This window comes from Lissotriton helveticus, chromosome 5_1 (assembly GCF_964261635.1).
Source record: "Lissotriton helveticus chromosome 5_1, aLisHel1.1, whole genome shotgun sequence".
NCBI lineage: Eukaryota > Metazoa > Chordata > Amphibia > Caudata > Salamandridae > Lissotriton > Lissotriton helveticus.
Genome location: NC_136065.1, coordinates 1,851,736,617 through 1,851,756,724, shown reverse-complemented (window position 1 = coordinate 1,851,756,724; position 20,108 = coordinate 1,851,736,617). Strand labels below are relative to the sequence as shown.

General features: G+C 44.3%; 1 pseudogene; it reads left to right on the top strand.

Annotated features, from left to right (window-relative positions):
• Window positions 1-18,064: 18,064 nt before the first annotated feature.
• On the top strand, window positions 18,065-18,218 carry LOC144756874 (5.8S ribosomal RNA; annotated as a pseudogene).
• The last annotated feature ends 1,890 nt before the right edge of the window (window positions 18,219-20,108 follow it).

Below are 20,108 nucleotides of genomic sequence, written 5' to 3'. Positions count from 1 at the left end.
ATTCTATCGTATCCTTGGTTGCATTGAACAAATCTTCATAAGTAAGAAAATGTCCAAGTAGTTCCTCTTCTGTACGCCAAGGCTTAAAGAGTCACAAAAGAGCTAAGTAAGAAAATTCCCTTTTGTCTGGAGAATCACAACTCAATTTTCGATGATTAATCAAATGGCCTTTTCTTTGTTTCACTAGACAGCCTTCACAACCAATTACAGCATATACACCTTTATTGATATCTTCTGTGACGTTCTTTTTAAAAATATAGGTTTGCAGAACTTCATAGAGACAAACATTCTCAAGGTGAGTACTTCTATTTGGATAGTATGTATCCAACATGTTTGTCTTCAAAATATCTGTACTGTCTGGTTCTTTCTCCGCCAAATACTCTATTTCTTGTACAGATTTCAAAACTCTGTTTCTTGTTGCAGCAAGACCTAGACTCACCCAAATGATGGTTCTAGATTTGGCATATAGACTTGCTGATGACAACCGATCAGAACATTCATATGCTCCAATTTCTCGATGCGACAACATCTTCAGACTGTAACTGTATAATTTCTTGCTTAGACTCTTTTCATGTGAAATTTCCTCCCACATTTCCTTCAGTTTCGTCTTTTCTGATTTTGTGATGTAAGACGTCACATATCGAGCCACAGCAACAGAGTTGTCAGCCACATATTGAATATCCATGTTAGCATTCCACATGGACAAAATGACTGGGTTGTAGTCATTTATGAATTTGGATTCCTCATTTCTTCTTAGGCTGTATGTATTTTTGGGTGATTTTCTTGTCACAGTATGTCGCAGAGAAGACATCAAATTGTTGACTCTTCCTTTCGATGTTACTGGACATGGAAATGCAAAACGACATTTCGTGTAGAACTTGTCCTTGGATTTGTATTTTCGACGACAGTATTTCCCACAACGATGGGTTTGAAAGCATAAAACTTGATGTCTTAAATTGTTTTCTTCTGTACTTTTCGGAACAGCACATGTAGAACACTGCTCAATGAAACTCATCACTTTCTCATCTGAATCTGTTCCAAATTTTGGTGCATCTTTAATCCATAGCAGCATATGTATATGAGGAGCACCTCTTGCTTGATACTCCTTTCTCCAAAAGAAATCCAACACCTCTCCAAGCGGAGGATTTGTTTGTTTGTAATAAAAGACATCATAGCTTCAAACCTATGATTGAAATACCTGCATACATTAACTGGATCCAAAGAGCACAGTACTCCAGGTGTCTTGTATTCAATATTTTCAATGTTTTTATTTGCATCTCGTAGAAATTCAAGTAAGTCTTCCCAAGCATACTCAGCACAGCTAAGAGTGAGTTCCTAAGTTTCTTAGCATACATTTCAATTCCCCATGACGACGGTACCAATACTCGTTAGTACTACGCTGACATGCCATGAGATTAATTAGCTGAGATTCCAAAACACTGTCTTGCAGTTTCACTTTATCCATAAAATCCCTTGCCAAAACATTTTGTAGATGTGTTCCACTTTTCAGTATATGGTTTACTGCATAGGAAAGTCCAGACAAGTCACACTCAAACAGTAGATGGAACAAATATTGAATGCATTGACGAAACTTTGGATCTACTGCATATAATCTGGAAGTCCGGTATTCAGATGCAGGAATTTGAACAGGTCGGTCGTCATATCGTCCACCTTCACCAGTTGGAAATAACTGTGGAAAACAACGAGCTTCCAAACTTTCTTCCCATACACTAATGGGACTTCCTTTGGCTTTTTTCATCTGAAACAAGTCAATAGCATTCCCCATTACTTCTTTGGAATGCAATGGATGAACACTATAATGTTCATACATTTCTTCACTTCTGGAGACATCAACTTTTTCTATTTGCCCAGCAGAGACATCAGTGTCGTCTTGTACAGTTGTTTCCTCTTCTCCCACATACACATTTTTATAGTACTGATTATTTTTTACCAAATACAACGTTGCCTTTTTGACTTTCCTAACATCCACTAATTCTTGCCAGATTTTCTTACTTTTTGTCAGAACACCATTAACTAGATTAACGAGAGGTTCCTCTTCTACTTTTTCGACACCAATTGTATTAATATTTTTCTTAAAATCTAGAGGCAAATAAACAACTCTTCCCTTTAATCCTCTCTGTAAATCTGAAGGAGGCAATTTCCCTGTCTTAGGCTCCATGCGAACAATAGCCTGAAAAGGATGCACACATTGAATCAGAATAGACTCATAGGTATTTAAATCCATCAATTCAGAAGGAATATCTACCAACTCCAGATTATTATGAACAGCTCTAGCAGGCATTCTGTTTTCATTTAATTTATTATAGCAATATTTACAAATACGTTGATCAGAGCCCAAATCAAAACAATTTTCAACCAACAAATCCTTCCACTCATTATTATTTATCTTTTCGCTTTTTACATATAAATCAACTAATCTAGTCTGTTGCTTATAATGAGTTCGTCGACAACACACACAAGAAAAATTAGGCCTTTCACTTGAATTGACCTTAAACTTTGTAATTTCATTTTCAATTTTTTCTGTACTTAAAATCTCTACATTCTCTTCTATATTACCTTCTATTACTGTATCAATTTCTGCACTGACCTCTTTTTCACCAAAGTAACAAAACTCAATTTCATCACAAATGTTTTTGACATCTAATTCAGTTCCATGCAAAAGAGCACTGTTTATCTGTTTTAGTTTAAGTGCTGGACTTTTTGCATAATACAACCTTCTCACTAATTTCCTCACTTTATTGTGATGCACTGCTAACATCCTAAAATGGTGAAAAACACTCTGACATACTTTTCTTGAAAGACAAGCCAGTGAATGCCCTTGCAAACCTGTTTTTTCTCTCACTCTACAAGGATCTAACTCTTGTAAAATTTTCATTTTTTCTTTCACACTTTTCCTAGTATATGTCCGTAAGAAAGTGCAAAACAAATCAATTGAATCCTGTCGCACACTACAAATACTACTACAATTCCATGTATACACTGGAGCCTTAGGACATCTCCCTAAAACTTCATCAGCTAACACCTCTTCTGTATTTCTAGGCACAATCTCTTCTTTTTCAACCGGACAACGGTCCTTCACCTCATATGCTCGACCACTGGTGTCAACTGCATGCACCAAATCATTATCCTGAAATTAACTTTCTTCATTAAAACATGGCTCACAACTTGAACTATGCTTCCATTCTCCAGAAAAAACATCACAGAAATTAGTCTGATTAATTACTCTCCTCCACTTACATTTTGATTTGAACACATTGATTGCCTTATCGAGTGTATGAATTCTATTCATTACTAAACTAAACAATTTATTTTTCACTTTAAATGCTTCATCCACAATCTACTATGTTTTCATTCTTGTAAAAAAGGTCTTTTTTTGATACCTCTTTACATTTTTTAATACATTTGATACTATTCTGTTATAAAACATTCGTCTGCGAATTTCAATAAATTGATTTCTTCTTCTTTTGTTATATAAAATATCATCTCCTTGTACAGGTCTAACATTTTTAGAAGGACATCCTGTCTTCTTTCTAATTACAGGTGTTTTATTTTTGTTTGCAAAAAAACGTTTTTTTTCTTGACATTTCAATAGGTTCCTGAGAAAATTTTTAGTTTGCTTACCAGGAGCATTTTTTTTTTCTGAAGATTTTATTTTGGTTGGTTCTTGATTTTGTTTTTCCTTAGACCTTAATTTTCTTTTATAAACTTTTTCACGTCTTTCTTTCGGAGGCATTTTTTTTTGTATAGATGATTATAATCTGTGGTAAACAAAAAATAACATATTATAGACCACTACAAACATATTACATAGCAATTACAATAAGTAAGCAATATAAACACTAGTATACAACAAATGGCTGATTTACATTACATGTGCTTTGCTTTGTGTCAAAAACCATTTACTAATTAATGTTATGTCTTGCTTATATATAGGTGGCCTGTTTTTGGCATGTAGATACAGTGAAATAATATGAGCCGAGACACACATACTGCTTGCAGAGACAGAGATGGTAGATTACATGTAATATCGTGGACATGTGCCTAAGATCACACTGATGGGTGAATTAAGCTTCACTCACAGTGTGATCTTAGGCAGATTAGCAGGATGTTACATGTAAAGAGAAATTAATGTTATGTGTTGCTTATATATAGGTGGCCTGTTTTTGGTCTGTAGAGACAGTGAAATAATATGAACGGAGACACACATACTGCTTGCAGAGACAGGCATGGTACATTATATCTAACATTCTGATCATGTGCCTAAGATCACAATGTGAGTGAAGCTTGATTCACCCATCAGTGTCATCTTAGGCAGAGACACACATACTGTTGGCAGAGACAGACATGGTACATTATATGTAACATTCTGATCATGTGCCTAAGATCACACTGTGAGTGAAGCTTGATTCACCCATCAGTGTGATCTTAGGCAGAGACACACATACTGTTGGCAGAGACAGACATGGTACATTATATCTAACATTCTGATCATGTGCCTAAGAACACACTGTGAGTGAAGCTTGATTCACCCATCAGTGTGGTCTTAGGCAGAGACACACATACTGTTGGCAGAGACAGACATGGTACATTATATCTAACATTCTGATCATGTGCCTAAGAACACACTGTGAGTGAAGCTTGATTCACCCATCAGTGTGATCTTAGGCATAGACACACATACTGTTGGCAGAGACAGACATGGTACATTATATGTAGCATTCTGATCATGTGCCTAAGATTACACTGTGAGTGAAGCTTGATTCACCCATCAGTGTGATCTTAGGCATAGACACACATACTGTTGGCAGAGACAGACATGGTACATTATATCTAACATTCTGATCATGTGCCTAAGATCACACTGTGAGTGAAGCTTGATTCACCCATCAGTGTGATCTTAGGCAGAGACACACATACTGTTGGCAGAGACAGACATGGTACATTACATCTAACATTCTGATCATGTGCCTAAAATCACACTGTGAGTGAAGCTTGATTCACCCATCAGTGTGATCTTAGGCAGAGACACACATACTGTTGGCAGAGACAGACATGGTACATTATATGTAACATTCTGATCATGTGCCTAAGAACACACTGTGAGTGAAGCTTGATTCACCCATCAGTGTGATCTTAGGCAGAGACACACATACTGTTTGCAGAGACAGACATGGTACATTATATGTAACATTCTGATCATGTGCCCAAGAACACACTGTGAGTGAAGCTTGATTCACCCTTCAGTGTGATCTTAGGCAGAGACACACATACTGTTTGCAGAGACAGACATGGTACATTATAAGTAACATTCTGATCATGTGCCTAAGATCACACTGTGAGTGAAGCTTGATTCACCCATCAGTGTGATCTTAGGCAGAGACACACATACTGCTGGCAGAAACAGACATGGTACATTATATCTAACATTCTGATCATCTGCCTAAGATCACACTGATGGGTGAATCAAGCTTCACTCACAGTGTGATCTTAGGCATATGATGAGAATGTTACATATAATGTACCATGTCTGTCTCTGCCAACAGTATGTGTGTCTCTGCCTAAGATCACACTGATAGGTGAATCAAGCTTTACTCACAGTGTGATCTTAGGCACATGGTAGGAATGTTAGATATAGTGTACCATGTCTGTCTCTGCCAACAGTATATGTGTCACTGCCTAGGAACACACTGTGAGTGAAGCTTGATTCACCCATCAGTGTGATCTTAGGCAGGGGTCAGGGGGTGTCTACCCTGCCCCCTTTTAATCATTTCCCCTTTTTTTTTACACCTCTTGTGTCTCGATTCTACCGAGACACAAGATGGTGGACTCTCCGGACTGTTTAGAATGTTGACAGACATTCGACAGCCAATCAGCTTTCCGCTCGCGCACTCCCATAGCGCGCCGGGTGCGCTCCCTGGTACGCGTACCGGAGAGCGCTCGGAGCGCGCCTATAGATATATATGTGTTTTTAAAGTTAATTTTCAAAACAAACACTGGAGCAATTTTCACCAAATATAGCAAAGGCACATCTGCGTACCATTCCCTACCATTTGGCAAAGTTTCGCGTAATTCCGTTCAGCGGTTCAGGCTGTAGACTTGTCAGAACGTCCTATGGAAATTAACATGGGGAAACCACGTTTTGGGACCCCCTTTTTTCTCAGCCCCCACTTCACGAATCCCCCTGAAACTTTCAGGGAAGGAGCGGAGCAGAGCTGGCCAAAATTTTGGAAAATTACACGCAAATTCCTCAACCTGCGCCAAAGTTATTCCCAATAGAATGTTGCGGATTTCCTATGGTAGCTAGGTCCTAACTATAACTACCTACTGGTGACCGCCAGTAGGTAATATATATATATATATATCTATATATATATCACTGTATGACTGTAGGGATAACTGCAATGTTGTAGAAATTTTTCTATTAGAATGATGTCCAGCTGTATCCGTCTCTGCCGTTCTCGCCCCTGAAGTGCACTCCGTAATAAGAAGCAAATCAACATAAATAAAATGGCTCCCGTACGTGGTTCCGACATGACCTGACGTGTGTGACTTAGTAACGTGGTGACGCGAAAGGTCACAGATGCGGTGATGTGATGAACCACTCGTAGAATGCCTTGCAGCTGAGAACACCGGTGTCGGCAAAATCCACACGCGAGGTGTTTGAAGAAAAACAAGGGGCAACGGACCAGAGAAACAATAGCAAAGTCGATAAATCCTTTTAAAATCAGTATCAATTTATCCAGAAGCTCTGAAATTTTCACAGCGTAACAGCGGAAAGCAATATTAAACATGACCTCCAGGTTGCAAAACACGAACTCCAAGATATAATCCAAAGTAGCACAGTCAGTGTTAGCATATGAAAAAAAAAATCAATCCAAAGTCGATGTCCAAAGTCCTCGTCGCCAAATTTGTAAAATATACTGAAGAAACACTGGAAAAATGTATATTTAAATATAAAATTAAGTTTATTAAGAAGCATAAAAAATAGCTGTTGCTCAGTCAGATGGTCATCTCCAGTACTACTCGAATTTGGAACACATGACAAAACATGCAGGGAAGCTAACACAAATTTCTAATGGGATTAAAGGGGCATACATGTACAAGAGAAAATGCAACACTAAAATCATGGAAACCATCAATTCTGTTAAGGCAATACAAAACAATAACATTAGTACATGATGATCAGTAATTTCCCTATGCTGATCCCTCCCTGACATAAATAAATCAATTGGAATGCACAATCAACTTAAGGAGACAAATCATGAATAACAGAGTCAATGGTTTAATTAAAGGTACATTTTTCAAAGCTATCCAAAGGGCACTACATCATTAATAATAATTTAAGATCTAAAAAATGCAGGACTTTATGGCTTGCCATGAAGTGAAAAAAGAGCGTTGGAAAGTTCAGGAAGGACATGCACCGTGACAGAAATGAAAAATTATACTTGTATAGCGCATAACTACCCTGAGGCCTCGCAGCGCTTGATGATTAAAATGGCTTAGCGCGGGCCCAGGGTAGATCAGTAGGATTTGGCGAACAAGTGCGTTTTCAGAGCTTTTCTGAAAGACAAAAGATTACTGTTTCCTCGGATGGAGAAGGGGAGGGCGTTCCAGAGTCTGGCCGCCGAATGGGAGAAGGAGCGGCCGCCCCAGCGGGCTCTATTAATTTTGAAAGAGGTAGCCAGCTGCAGGGTGCCAGAGCGGAGGGGGCGAGGTGGAACATAAGGCGTAACCAAAGAGTGCAGAATCGCTGGGCCTGCTCGATGAAAAGATTTGTGCAAAATGCACATAGCCTTAAATTGCACTCTGGCAGCCATTGGGAGCCAATGGAGCTCTTTCAGGGCCTTCTTCACTGACTGCCGACGAGGCAAGTTGAACAGTAAGCGGGCCGCACTATTCTGGGTGACCTGAAGCCTCTGTATCACCGAGGCCGGGGCTCCCAAATAGAGAGCGTTCCCATAATCCAGGCGGGAGAGTATCAGGGCCTGGACCATGATCCTCCTCGCCTGGAAGGGGAGCAGGGGAAGCACCTTGCGGAGCATCCTCATTAATCCAAAGCAGGTGGCAGCAGTCTTGGTGGCCTGGACCGAGAAGTCAAGTGCGGTGTCGAGCCAGATCCCGAGGCTCTTTATCTGGGACCTCGGGCGGGAGAAACGCCTAAACATGGTGTCCAGATGGATGCAAGAGCAGACGGGGGAGGATTGCCAAGAAGAATGATGTCTGTCTTCTCCCCGTTAAGTTTCAAACAGGAAGCTTGCATCCACCTGGCAACAGCCTCTAGACAGGGGCCTAAGGTGTTGGATGATCCTTCTGAGTGGTCTAAAGAGACCACCAGCTGTGTATCATCCGCGTAGGTGAAAATACGCACACCAAAGGGATGGACTATCCTGTTCAGAGGTTCCATGTAGGCATTGAAAAGGGTCGGGCTCAGGGAGGAGCCCTGAGGGACCCCGCACCTGAGAGGATGTTTAGGAGAGGCTACCTCACCCTCAAAAACCTGAAAGAATCGCTCGCTCAAGAAGGATGCAAGCCATTCCAGGGCCGCGCCCGACACGCCCATGCCAGCCAGTCGATGTAATAGCGTGGCATGGCTTACCGTGTCGAATGCGGCGCTAAGGTCTAATAAGATGATGGCCACCTTTCCTCCTCGATCCAGTACTGCTCTTGCTTCTTCCGTTACCGCTAGAAGAGCGGTTTCGGTTCCGTGTTGCGGACGAAATCCTGTCTGGGAGGCACGCAGCAGACCATTGGATTCCAAATAGTCTGTTAAGATGTTATTAACGTGCCTCTCCAGCAGTTTACTCAGCCACGGGAGTAACGAAATGGGGCGGTAATTGGCCAAGTTACTCTGGTCCAGGGTGGGCTTTTTCAGCAATGCCCTCACCATGGCACACTTCCAGGATGGTGGAACAGATTTGGAAGTAATGGAAGTGTTTAGAGCTTCTAAAATGACCGGGCGAATGACATCCAGGACCTTAACAAGGATCTGAGGGGGTGCTGGGTCGTTGGGCGACCCGGAGGTGACCTTAGAAATGAGTCTATCAAGACCACAGGCATCGAGGAGCGGAATTATGTCCAGCTTGCAAGGGGCCGGGGAGTCAGATATTTTGTGTGTAGCAGATCCTGCATCATCCTTGGGATTATTAAATGAGGAGTATATGGTCTGGATTTTTTTTTAAAAGAAAACGGCCAACTCATTGCAACGGTCTTGTGCACCTTCAGCGGAGGGACGCTCAGCAAGAGGTGAAATGAGGGACTTTGCTATCTTAAAAATTTCCCTGGGCGCGTTGGCTTATGCGTTAATTTTCCCTTCGTAGAAGAGAGCTTGTGCCCTCTTGATCTCTGATTTATAAAGCTTTATTACAGCCCTATAATCATCTTTCCTAGACTGAGAGTGGTCCTTCCTCCAAGCTCTCTCAAGTTTGCGGCACTCAAGTTTTATAGACCTGAGAGCAGGAGTATACCATGGTGCAACTTTGGGTCTTCTTATAGATTTACAGGGACCTTTAGGAAAAACCTGGTCAAGGGTACTAGGGATCCAGTTATCAAATTTATTAGAGGCAGAGGCAGGATTCGTGGCCTTCCTCGTGGATCTCGGACAAGAGCAGCTGTCCAATTAGTGAGGGGGAGTGAGGACCATTTCCTTCCTAGGTGCTTGGCAGAATCATGAGAGGGGGAGGGTGGATTGGAGAACCAGGTGAAAGGTATTAAAAAATGGTCCGTCCAGGGTAGTGGAACAGGGGACTCTACAATAAGATCAATGTTGCTATATATATGATCAAGAAGATGTCCCTTATTATGGGTCGCCTGATGGCCTCTTTGGCAGAGGTCAATCGCTTGCAAGTTGACCCGCAGGTTATTGGCTGACGTATCATGGGGGTCGTCCAGATGGAGGTTGAAATCCCCAAGCAAGGTAAAATTAGGCGAGGTCAGCACAGCATTTGCGGTGAGGTCAGTGATCTGAGTAATGAAGTTATTAAGGGTGCCTGGTGGACGGTAAAGCAAAATACCGGAGAAAGTGATAGTGGGGGAGAACTCCAACGCGAAGTGTAAACTCTCGCAAGTCGGCGAGGGGGTTGGAATAACACGACACCTAAAACTATCTCTATATATAATGGCCAGACCACCGCCTCTCCCAGACTGACGGTCCAGGCGTTTGAGGGTATAACCTTGAGGTGTGACCCACGTTGAGGTAGGGTCGTTATCCATCTGGAGCCAGGTTTCTGTGAGGAAAAGAGAATCAGGATTGAGCTCTTCAATCAGCAGGTACAGCTCAGTGAAATGTTTCGGTAACGACCGACAATAGAGAAGATACAGTCTCCATTTCTGTCCAGGGGGAGGATGGCAGCTATATGGCCGAGAAGTACTCCACTTGCAGTAATTGCAGTGATGTTCAAGATTAGTGGGGGAAAAGGAGTGACGGCAGGACAGACTGGTGGAGGGTCGTAGGGCATGTAACAGCAAGGAGTTGTAGGATATGCGGTTCCCTACCATGGTGATAATCGGATCTCGGCCCGGGCCAGCGTGAAGCGTCTGGACGCGGACTGGCGCAGACTGGCTTCTCTTTGGCGCCTCTTCGGCGCGTATACGGCGCTACCGCTGCGCGTCACCGCTGCGCGAAAGGAAGAGGGACCCTATAGATTAGGCGAGGGTGGAGACTAGCACGTCAACCTCCCCAAGATGGCCGCCCTAGATGGAGCAACCAGGAAGTGGTGTCGCTTGACCTCCCTCCACAACAATCAGCACAAGAAGCTGTGGTGGACCGGGGAGTGGGCGAGCAAAATACAGGTAGGATCCCAACAAGTGTAAAACACAATTTATCACATTCAAAGTAAAAGTAGCTTATGGGTGGTGGTCCATCGAGAAAAAGTACAAGATTGGCGCACACTGCATAGGCACCAGCCGGGAAAAGAGTAAGTAGAGTGTGCAAAGGTTTCAAACTGAAAGATGCAGGAAATCAAACAGCAGTATCTGAGAGCCACGTCCATTCATCAAACCAAAGTATAATATAATTCTCCAGTTCCGGGGTGCCACCTCCTTGATCAAATCATTGGGGTCGATTCCGATTCGGGAAAAAAAAAACGTCCGTACGATTTGAATCCGGAGCCCTCTCCGTACGAATCGTACCCGTCCGTCCGAGTCGCGAAGTACCATCCGTATTCCGTGAATCCGTCCGAATCGTCGCGATCCGTACGTATTGCAAGGCTGAAACCGTGAACCGTACGACTCGTACACATACCGTACGACTCATACCATGCTGTACGACCCGACGAATATGATCCGGACCGGGGTATGAGGACGCGATTCGTATGGTCCACGTCAGGTAAGGGTGAGTCGTACAGAAAAGCACACAAACACATACACACCGTACGGTCCGTACCCCCCATGATCGCAGGGGTATGCACCGTACCCCTGCGATCATGGGGTGTACGAGCCGTACCCCCATTGTACGATCGGTGTACAAGCCGTACCCCCATTGTATGATCAGTGTATGAGCTGTACCCCATGTACGATGGGTGTACGAGCCGTACCCCCATTGTATGATCGGTGTATGAGCCGTACCCCCATTGTACAATCGGTGTACGAGCGGTATCCCATGTACGATGGGTGTACGAGCCGTACCGCCATTGTACGATCGGTGTACGAGCCGTACCCCCATTGTACGATCGGTGTACGAGCCGTACCCCATGTACGATGGGTGTACGAGCCGTACCCCCATTGTACGATCGGTGTACGAGCGGTGTACGAGCCGTACCCCATGTACGATAGGTGTACGAGCCGTACACCCATCGTACAATGGGGGTACGGCTCGTACACCTATCGTACATGGGGTACGGCTCGTACACCGCTCATACACCGATTGTACAATGGGGGTACGGCTCGTACACCTATCGTACATGGGGTACAGCTCGTACACTGCTCGTACACCGATCGTACAATGGGGGTACGGCTCGTACACCCATCGTACATGGGGTACGGCTTGTACGCCCCATGATTGCAGGGGTATGGTGCGTACTACTGCGATCATGGGGGTACGCACCGTACCCAGGGGGGGGGGGCGTTCCATACCAGTTTCGGCGCGAACTCTGTTTTTACGGCTGTTTTCAGCTCCAGTAGAAAAAGGGTTGTACGGTGCGTACCAGACACGTATCGTACTTGCTGGGTCCTAAAAACCAGCCGCGAACCATACAGATGTCGCGTACAGCAAGTTCCGAGGGAGAATCGTACTGAGATTAGAGTCGTACGGTGTCTTGTACGACTCGTACGGAGTACGGCTCCTGGTACGAATCGTACTTCGTCGTACGTACGGGGGACGTTGCAGGGTACGATTCGTATGGGAAAAATGCTCCGAACGGCTATTCGGAGGGGTTTTTCCCGAATCGGAATCGACCCCATTGTGTCAGACCACTCAGTCCATTGGTCAGTTCGTATAAGATTATTGTCATATAGTATAATGGAAGACACATATTATAGAAAGAGGTGGTACTGATCACGTAAGTTGTCAGATCATCCGGTATACGTAAACGTCCTAACAATCATCTTTTATCAACAGGCACATGAGTGAGTTAAAGAGGACAGTTTCCCATAGCAGATGCACCGAACCTATCAACTTTTGTTGCAAACAGTCCTTGTAGGCGAGTGAGAACTCTTCTAGTAAGACACAGTTTTGCTTCACATTGAAAGTTTAGGAGAACGTCTCATGAATGTAAGACAAAGCTGAGTAGGAAAAATGCAGGCCTATAATAAAGTTAATTAAAAATATGAATATAGAGTAATGGAAATATATATTTCATAGGGGAAATCAATATTCTAAAAATCCCTTCAACTTATAAGCACTCAGAATTTGTTATTTGTATTACAAAGATCACATGTAACTATGGCACATTACTGCATTTTCTAAATACTAACATAACACTATTTCAAATCATAATTTAATAATATCATTTCAAATGTTTTACCTTAGTACATATATGAAGATTATTGTCAGATGGTTTCAGGACATATGCACTAAATATGGCTATGCACCATCAGTTTTCTTTTCTAATTCGATGCACAATTTCTTGTATGCAGTTGGGAAAATTCATGAGGAAACCCTTCAATATCACACATAAAATGATCTAGATTATGTTAGACTTCATTAATTCTTTACACACATTACTATTTCAATGAGGATGATTAGGAATTCCATAACATGTGAGTACATCCCTTTAAGTTTTTAATACACGTTGAAAAAACATGCAAAACCTGGTTGATAAAATATGAACCTATATTATTCTAATGAATATGATTTAATCTGTTCTACAATTATCTGCATATTTTTACAATGCATTAACTAAGTTCTCCTACATTTATTTCTCATGCTTCTTTAACATGTGGTTGGTGTACGTTTATTCATAAGTTACTCAAAACAACTCATAATCGGTTTCTCAAGCAAGGGTGCTGACAGCTTTTCAGCTGCATCATGTTGAAATAAAGTGAGGCTTTGGAAAAGGTGGGCAGTATACAGAGGACTGGACCTTGACCCCCACCCCCCCCCCGGAAGACGACTCCACTCTGACATTTTAATCACTAGGGAGTGCTGGAGCGTGTTGGTAGTGCTCTGACGGTTTGGCAGATGGTCATTGTTTCTCTTATTGGTCTCAGTACACTAGTACATGGTAGCAGCGCAACCGGGGGTGTGGGGGGGGGGTGTTTGTATTATATAAAATGTCTGACACTGCTGTGCCTGCTTCATTGCTGTATGCAACAGAACCCGGGGCTTTGCATTTATATCTGTGCAGACTAATAAAAAGTGTTGTGAAAAAAAAAAAAAAAAAAAGTGAGGCTGGTTTGTGATGAGATTGCTGCACTCGGAATCATTATCTGAGATTTCCAGGCTGTACGCAGGCAGCAAACCAATATCGAGGCACTTTCCACATCCCAAGTGCTCTCCACTTTTAATCTTGTATCTAAAAAATACAAGGTCTTTCTGAACAGCAAATTAAATACAATCCATTTTATTACCACAAAACTGATCTAGGGGTTGCTTTCATTTAGGTCAAGTACCTAAATTGCCTAACCTGGCATTTCCGCTTCCTAAAGATCTGATTCTGATATCCCAGATCAAGCCATTGGCAAAATCATCGTTTTTCCAAATTCATTTTTATCTTCCAAAGCCTCTGCAAATAAATTAGATCAAGGCTATTGTTCTCTTCAGAATCGATTATGGGACTTCAATCTCACAGGACACTCCCTCTTATTTCCTTATTCAAATTCAATGGGCTTGTAGTTTATAATTAGTGGATGTAAAAGTAGAAGAGGGTAGGTAAAAAAGGAAAATCACAAACTGCCACTACTATAAATGGACAGGAAAACTGAGGTGAGTCGTACCAACTCCAAAGCTGTTCAGTATATGCCTCAATAAAGAATGGCCATTTCACTAAAATCATGTGATTCTGTGTGAATTTGAACAGTGTTTTTGGCCACACACAAGAATAATACATATTTACATACAACATACATAAAAAGTATATATATTAAAAGTAGCACACTTAAAATGATCAGAAATCGTTCTATTAACAACGTTTTTAAAAAGATGAAAAGATAAAAAGGCTCCTTCTAGTAATGATGAAAAATCAATGTGAATTGATTTATCTTCTTCTATATTGTTTTTCATATCTACAACAATAGGCACAAATATGAAAAAGGCTTGAAACCATCCTATGAAAAATTAGATACTACCTTTGTTATTACTCATCTCAGTTGTGGCCAATGTGCTACATACATGTTCCTCCAATATACTGGATGTTTTTTCATAAAACACATATCCTCCTCATCACAATTGTAGGTCTTCCCTAGTGATCTTGTCAGCCTTGTGTTGTTTAAAAACATTGCAATGAAAATACACACACACATATATATATAATATATATATATTTTTTCAGTCCGATCTCTTCATTCATTGGTTGTGTATTGATGTGAGGTATCTTGTGAAACTGTTGTGCAAAACTCTCCAGCACTGGGCATGTATACCATGTTAGCGGAGGTGCCTACCTGTTGCACTGATGTGCAAAACTCACCAGCACTGAGCATGTATGTTGTGATACTAAGGGGTGCTATGCTGAAAAACAGGTGTGCAATACTCTGCAGCACTGATAGTATACTGTAATACAGGCTGGTGGTATTCTGTGAAACTGATGTGCAATTCTCACCGGCACTGAGCCTGTGTACTGTTATGGTGATGGGTGTTATGCCGTGACAGCGGTGAGCAGTAGGCACTGGTACTAATTTTGTATATGTGCTACTGAAGGGTGGTATCCTCTGTCACTGATGTGCAGAACTCTCCGGCACTGAGCATGTATACTATGAGACTGATGGGCAGTATACTGTGACACTGAGCTACAATAGTCACCAGCACTAAGCTTACCATGATACTGGTTGGGATTATCCTGTGAAACTATTCCCCAGTACCAATCGTGTGTACTGTGATAGTGATGGACATTATCCTGTGACACTGATATGCAAGATTCCCCAATACAGAGAATGTATACTATGTCTCCTGTGGTCACATCCTGTTTCTTTGATGTGCAATACTCACCGGCACTGAGCATGTATGCTTCAAAACTAAGGTATACTATTCTGTGAAACTGATGTACAATACTCTGCAGCGCTGAGTGCATAGTGTGATACTTATGGATGGTATCCAGTGACCCTGATGCACAATACTCACCGGCACTGATCATTTATCCTGTGATACTGAGGGGCTGTATCCTTTGACTCTGATGTGCAGTAGTCACCAGCACTAAGCTTCTATATTGCGATACTGATGAGCCGTATCCTTTGACTCTGATATTCTATGCTTACTAGCACTGAGCATGTGTACTGTTGGGCAGTATCCTGTGAAACGAATGTGCAATAGTTCTTGGCACTAAGCTTTTATCCTGTGATACTGTTGTATCCTGTGAAGCTGATGTGCAATTTTCACGAGTACTGACCATGTTTCCTGTGATTCTGTTGGGCGATATTTAGTGATACTAATGTGCAATATTCACCAGCACTGAATGTGTACACTGTGAATCTGATGTGCAATACTCTGCAGCAGTGAGTCTATATATTAGGATATCATTTTGGTAGCGAGGCACTAATGTGAATGGTGGTTATGCATACTAAAGCACTTATTGGCAACATCCTATGGTAATGATGTGTAATATGCTTTAGCTCAGACCATGTACAGTGTGGGACGTCTAGTCAGAAATCTGTGCAATTCTCTGCAGCACTAAGCCTACTTACACTGTTACTGATAGGAAGGATTCTGTGGCATGCATGTGCAATAACCTGCACAACCGAGTGTTTTAATACGACACTGGTTGGCAGCATTCTGTGGTACCGATGGGCAATACTCTGCTGCACATAGCATGTATAACGTAGCAGTAAGCCATACAGGACCCGTCCTGGGCCTGATGTGCGAAGCTGAATCCCTTCCTGGGCCTCCTCTGCTTGCCCGGGTGAAAAACCTCCAACCTGGCCATGGAGCAGAGCTCTGTGAGGTCTCTTCACAGCCCCTTGCCTGAGGACCAGCTAAGGCTCTACGAATGCAGCCTTCAAAGTTGAGCAGAATCTGATTTGTAAGACGCAGTACAGCCAGATGGCCGTCATTCAAACCTGGCCATATGGTTGCTCTAAGCCCGGCCCTCTGGTTGCACATGGCATAAGAATTCATGATCCGGCCACATGGCCTAGCTGCTCTGGATGTCCCTATATGGGCTCATTTGACTCATCAAGCCCAGATAGGGCTCAAGGAAGTTGCATACATTTGCTTGAATGACCCCTTCTTTCACTTGCTGTGCCGGGATTTCAAGAAAGGCAAGTGACCGACTTGTCACCTGGCTGTTCTCCCCAGATGCTCATGGACCTCGACCAGCCTGCACTGGCACTGTGGGCCGGCTGGGCTGCCCCACCCTACAAGCTCCAGTGAGGGCTCATTTGACTCTTTGAGCCCAGCCAGAGCTCCAGGAGGTCACTTGTCACTTAGGTTGCACAGGTTATGAGTGTACGTCCTCTGTGTTAGTAGGGACAAGGAGTTTGGAACCCATTTGTTGTCTGATTGTACTCCCATGAGGGCTTTGAGGGCCATGGGCCATCTGAGGGCTCGGGTCTGTCACTGCCTTTTAGACCGGTCAGATGGGCCTGTCTGTTGAACCTACCTTCATGGAGAGCAGGGAGGGACATGAAGCGGACATGTTTGTGCATGGCGGCCTGCTCGGATCTGTCTAGCCAGCACTGTACACTTTGGGATTGGGCTCTGTTTAGGTATGGACTACTTGGTCAGCCTCAGCTGTTGTTTCAAGCAAAGGGCTTCCACTGGACCTGCATTGTCCGACTCAAGGGTCTGCCTTTCGTGGACGCCACCAAGCAGAGAAACAGGGCAACCTGGAGGAGAAGAAGCCATGGCCATAACGGAACCCCAGCTCCTCTGGGTAGAGATGCCGTGCCCATGGAAGTCAGCTGATACTGCTTTGAAGGGCAGGAGGGAAGCCGCTTCCACATGTGTACCCTGCCAGTGGGAATTATGAGTTGCTTTGACAGAATGAGAAGAAACATGGTTCTTCTCCTTTGCCTCCCACCAGGGCAGGGAGGCCACAGCCCATGGGCATGGCATGAGGCCACCACCTAAGCCAGCGATTCTCGATGTGCAGCTGCCCATCCCTGGCTCCAGATGGGTGGCAGACAGATGACGTGCAGGTTCCTCATTGCCAGGTACCTGTGTGCCTATTTCCGTGTGGCTAGGCTGGGGTTTGCAGATTTGTGCGGACCTTTCCGTGTGTGTGGTAGGGACTTCGGCACGGCCGCCTGCCTTCACTGCTGTGGGAGCTACTCAGCCACTGCCTACAATGGTGGGGAGAGGCTTGTGAGTAGAGTGCCTAGAAACACTCATTGAATCATGAAAGCCAACTCTCAGAGCAGTATCCCAACAGGGTGCCAGGCCGTCTTGCCATGAGTGGTGCTGCCTTCCTCCCTCCTCTCCTGTGCCTATAGGTGGGCCAATGTTGTGAAAGATGCCTGTGACTCTTGGTAGTGGATCACTCGGTTTGGGCATTCATGATGAACACAGCTAACTGCAAGAATTAGTGTGAATTGTAGGACACATTGATCATCAACACTTTGAATATACCTTGCAGCCCTGGGTTCCTCCCAGGGCAACTCCTACCTGAGGGTTGCTTGAACATCAGTCGCCCTGGGGCACTCCCAGTTTGTGGCTAGGGCTGTCTTAGGAGACTCTGTTCCCTTTGGCAGATTCCAATTGCCCTTTGCAGGCCTGCCCGGTCCTTGCATGGAGATATGCTGCCGGTGCACCTGGCCTTCCCCCAAGTTGGTGGGCCAAGTGGGCGACTGGTCGGTCCCAGGCATGAAAAAACATATGGTCCCTGACTGCATGCCACAAATGCCTGTCTGTGGTGTCCTATGTCTGCCCATGTCTACCGGCTACGGCATTAATTTCTGTGGCCAGGGCTGGGAAGGCTCCCTGCCTGCCTGTGGGTGCTGGTTTTGATGCTGGCCCCCATGGCTTCGCTCAAAGATTCAGGAAACGATGCACTGCTATAATCCCTATTGTGCTCTTCAGCAGCCCTGAGTTCGGTCCATTTCTACCACGTTTCTGCACCCAACTACAACCACAGATCAGACATGGCTGGCCACTGAATTTAAGCATATTTCTAAATAAAGTATAACTAAATGCAAGAAAAGAAACTAACCAGGATTACCTCATGGTGAGTAAAGAGGGAGCAGCCCAGCGTAGAATCCCTGGTGACGTTCAAGGGCCCATCTCCTACTGATCAAGGATCACCTCACAGACTGGGTTAGGCCAACAGTGGAATCCAGGTCTTCTTGGAGTCAGGTTGCTTGGGAATGTTAAATACATGTACAAGACTGATAGCCAACAAGCACCTTGAGATACAATTAAAAAAACTTTCATATGCAAACGGGTGGGGTCTGTGCAGTGTGCGCCAGCAGAGGTGGGATCTCCTTGCAGCAGGCGCACCACCAGTCAATCCTTCCTGCTCTTTCAGGGAGGTGGAGCATAAGCAAGTGTGATGGGACCTGTACTATGCCTGGGCAGGGCAGAGCTATACGAAATTCTGGTTGAGGTCCATAGCAGTCCTGACCTCCAAGCATCTGTCACCTTCTCCAGAGATAGTGGCAGGTGACTGTTTGACTAGGGAGGACTCTTGTGTTTCTCTAGGGTGTGGAGCATAGACTGGATACCCATGAAGGCCCAGTTCCCAGGCCGATCCGCCTAGCCTGTTAGAGGAAGGCCAGGGTCCCAGGGCGAGGTGGTGTCAGACTGGTGATGAGTCTGGGTCTCCTGCGGGCTGACCAACTCCAGTAAATCCCAGTGGGAGGTGGGCAAAGCATAGCTTTCAACTGGGAAACCCTAACAGGGTATGTTGTTTTTAAGCCGGGGAGAAGTTTGGGTCTCCTACAGGTTGAACATCTCCAGTAAGTTCCAGTGAGAGGAAGGTGAATGCAAGACTTGCGCCCGGGAGGCCCTGTACCCGCAGGCCAGGTTTCCAGGCACTGGAATGAGCCATCTTTCCTACCCGAGGCATGGTGGCAGTGGGAGGGGAGTCTGGGGACAGCTCCTGTAATCCCCCATAAGTGGTGGGACAGGCTTTGGCTTTTGTCTGGGAAGCCTTTACCACGCAGGCCAGTGGTGCCAGCCAATAGGCAAAGCATCCTAGTCTCCTTGAGCAGGGTGGTACCCCACCTGCAAGGTTAGCCATGCTTCAAGAAGACCACCAGCTAGCTTGATGGCAAAAACGTCACCAGTCACATTTCATTCTCAAGGCCAATCCAGCCAATGGACAAGTATGGGTGTGCCAACTCAGTGACAAGCAAGTCTAATTTAAATTTTGCACAGGCCCAATATTATGGCACTCATTGGAACCATCTTGTGATATTGATGTAAAATAATGGAAAGCTTTGACCATAGGTACCGAAGCAGGGCCGGACTGGCCGTAGCGGGCATGGGTGTTTGCCCCGGAGGGTGGAATGGTGGGGGCTGGTTTTGGAGCACTGGGGGCAGTTTTGGTGCTGGCGTCCAGTTTTGC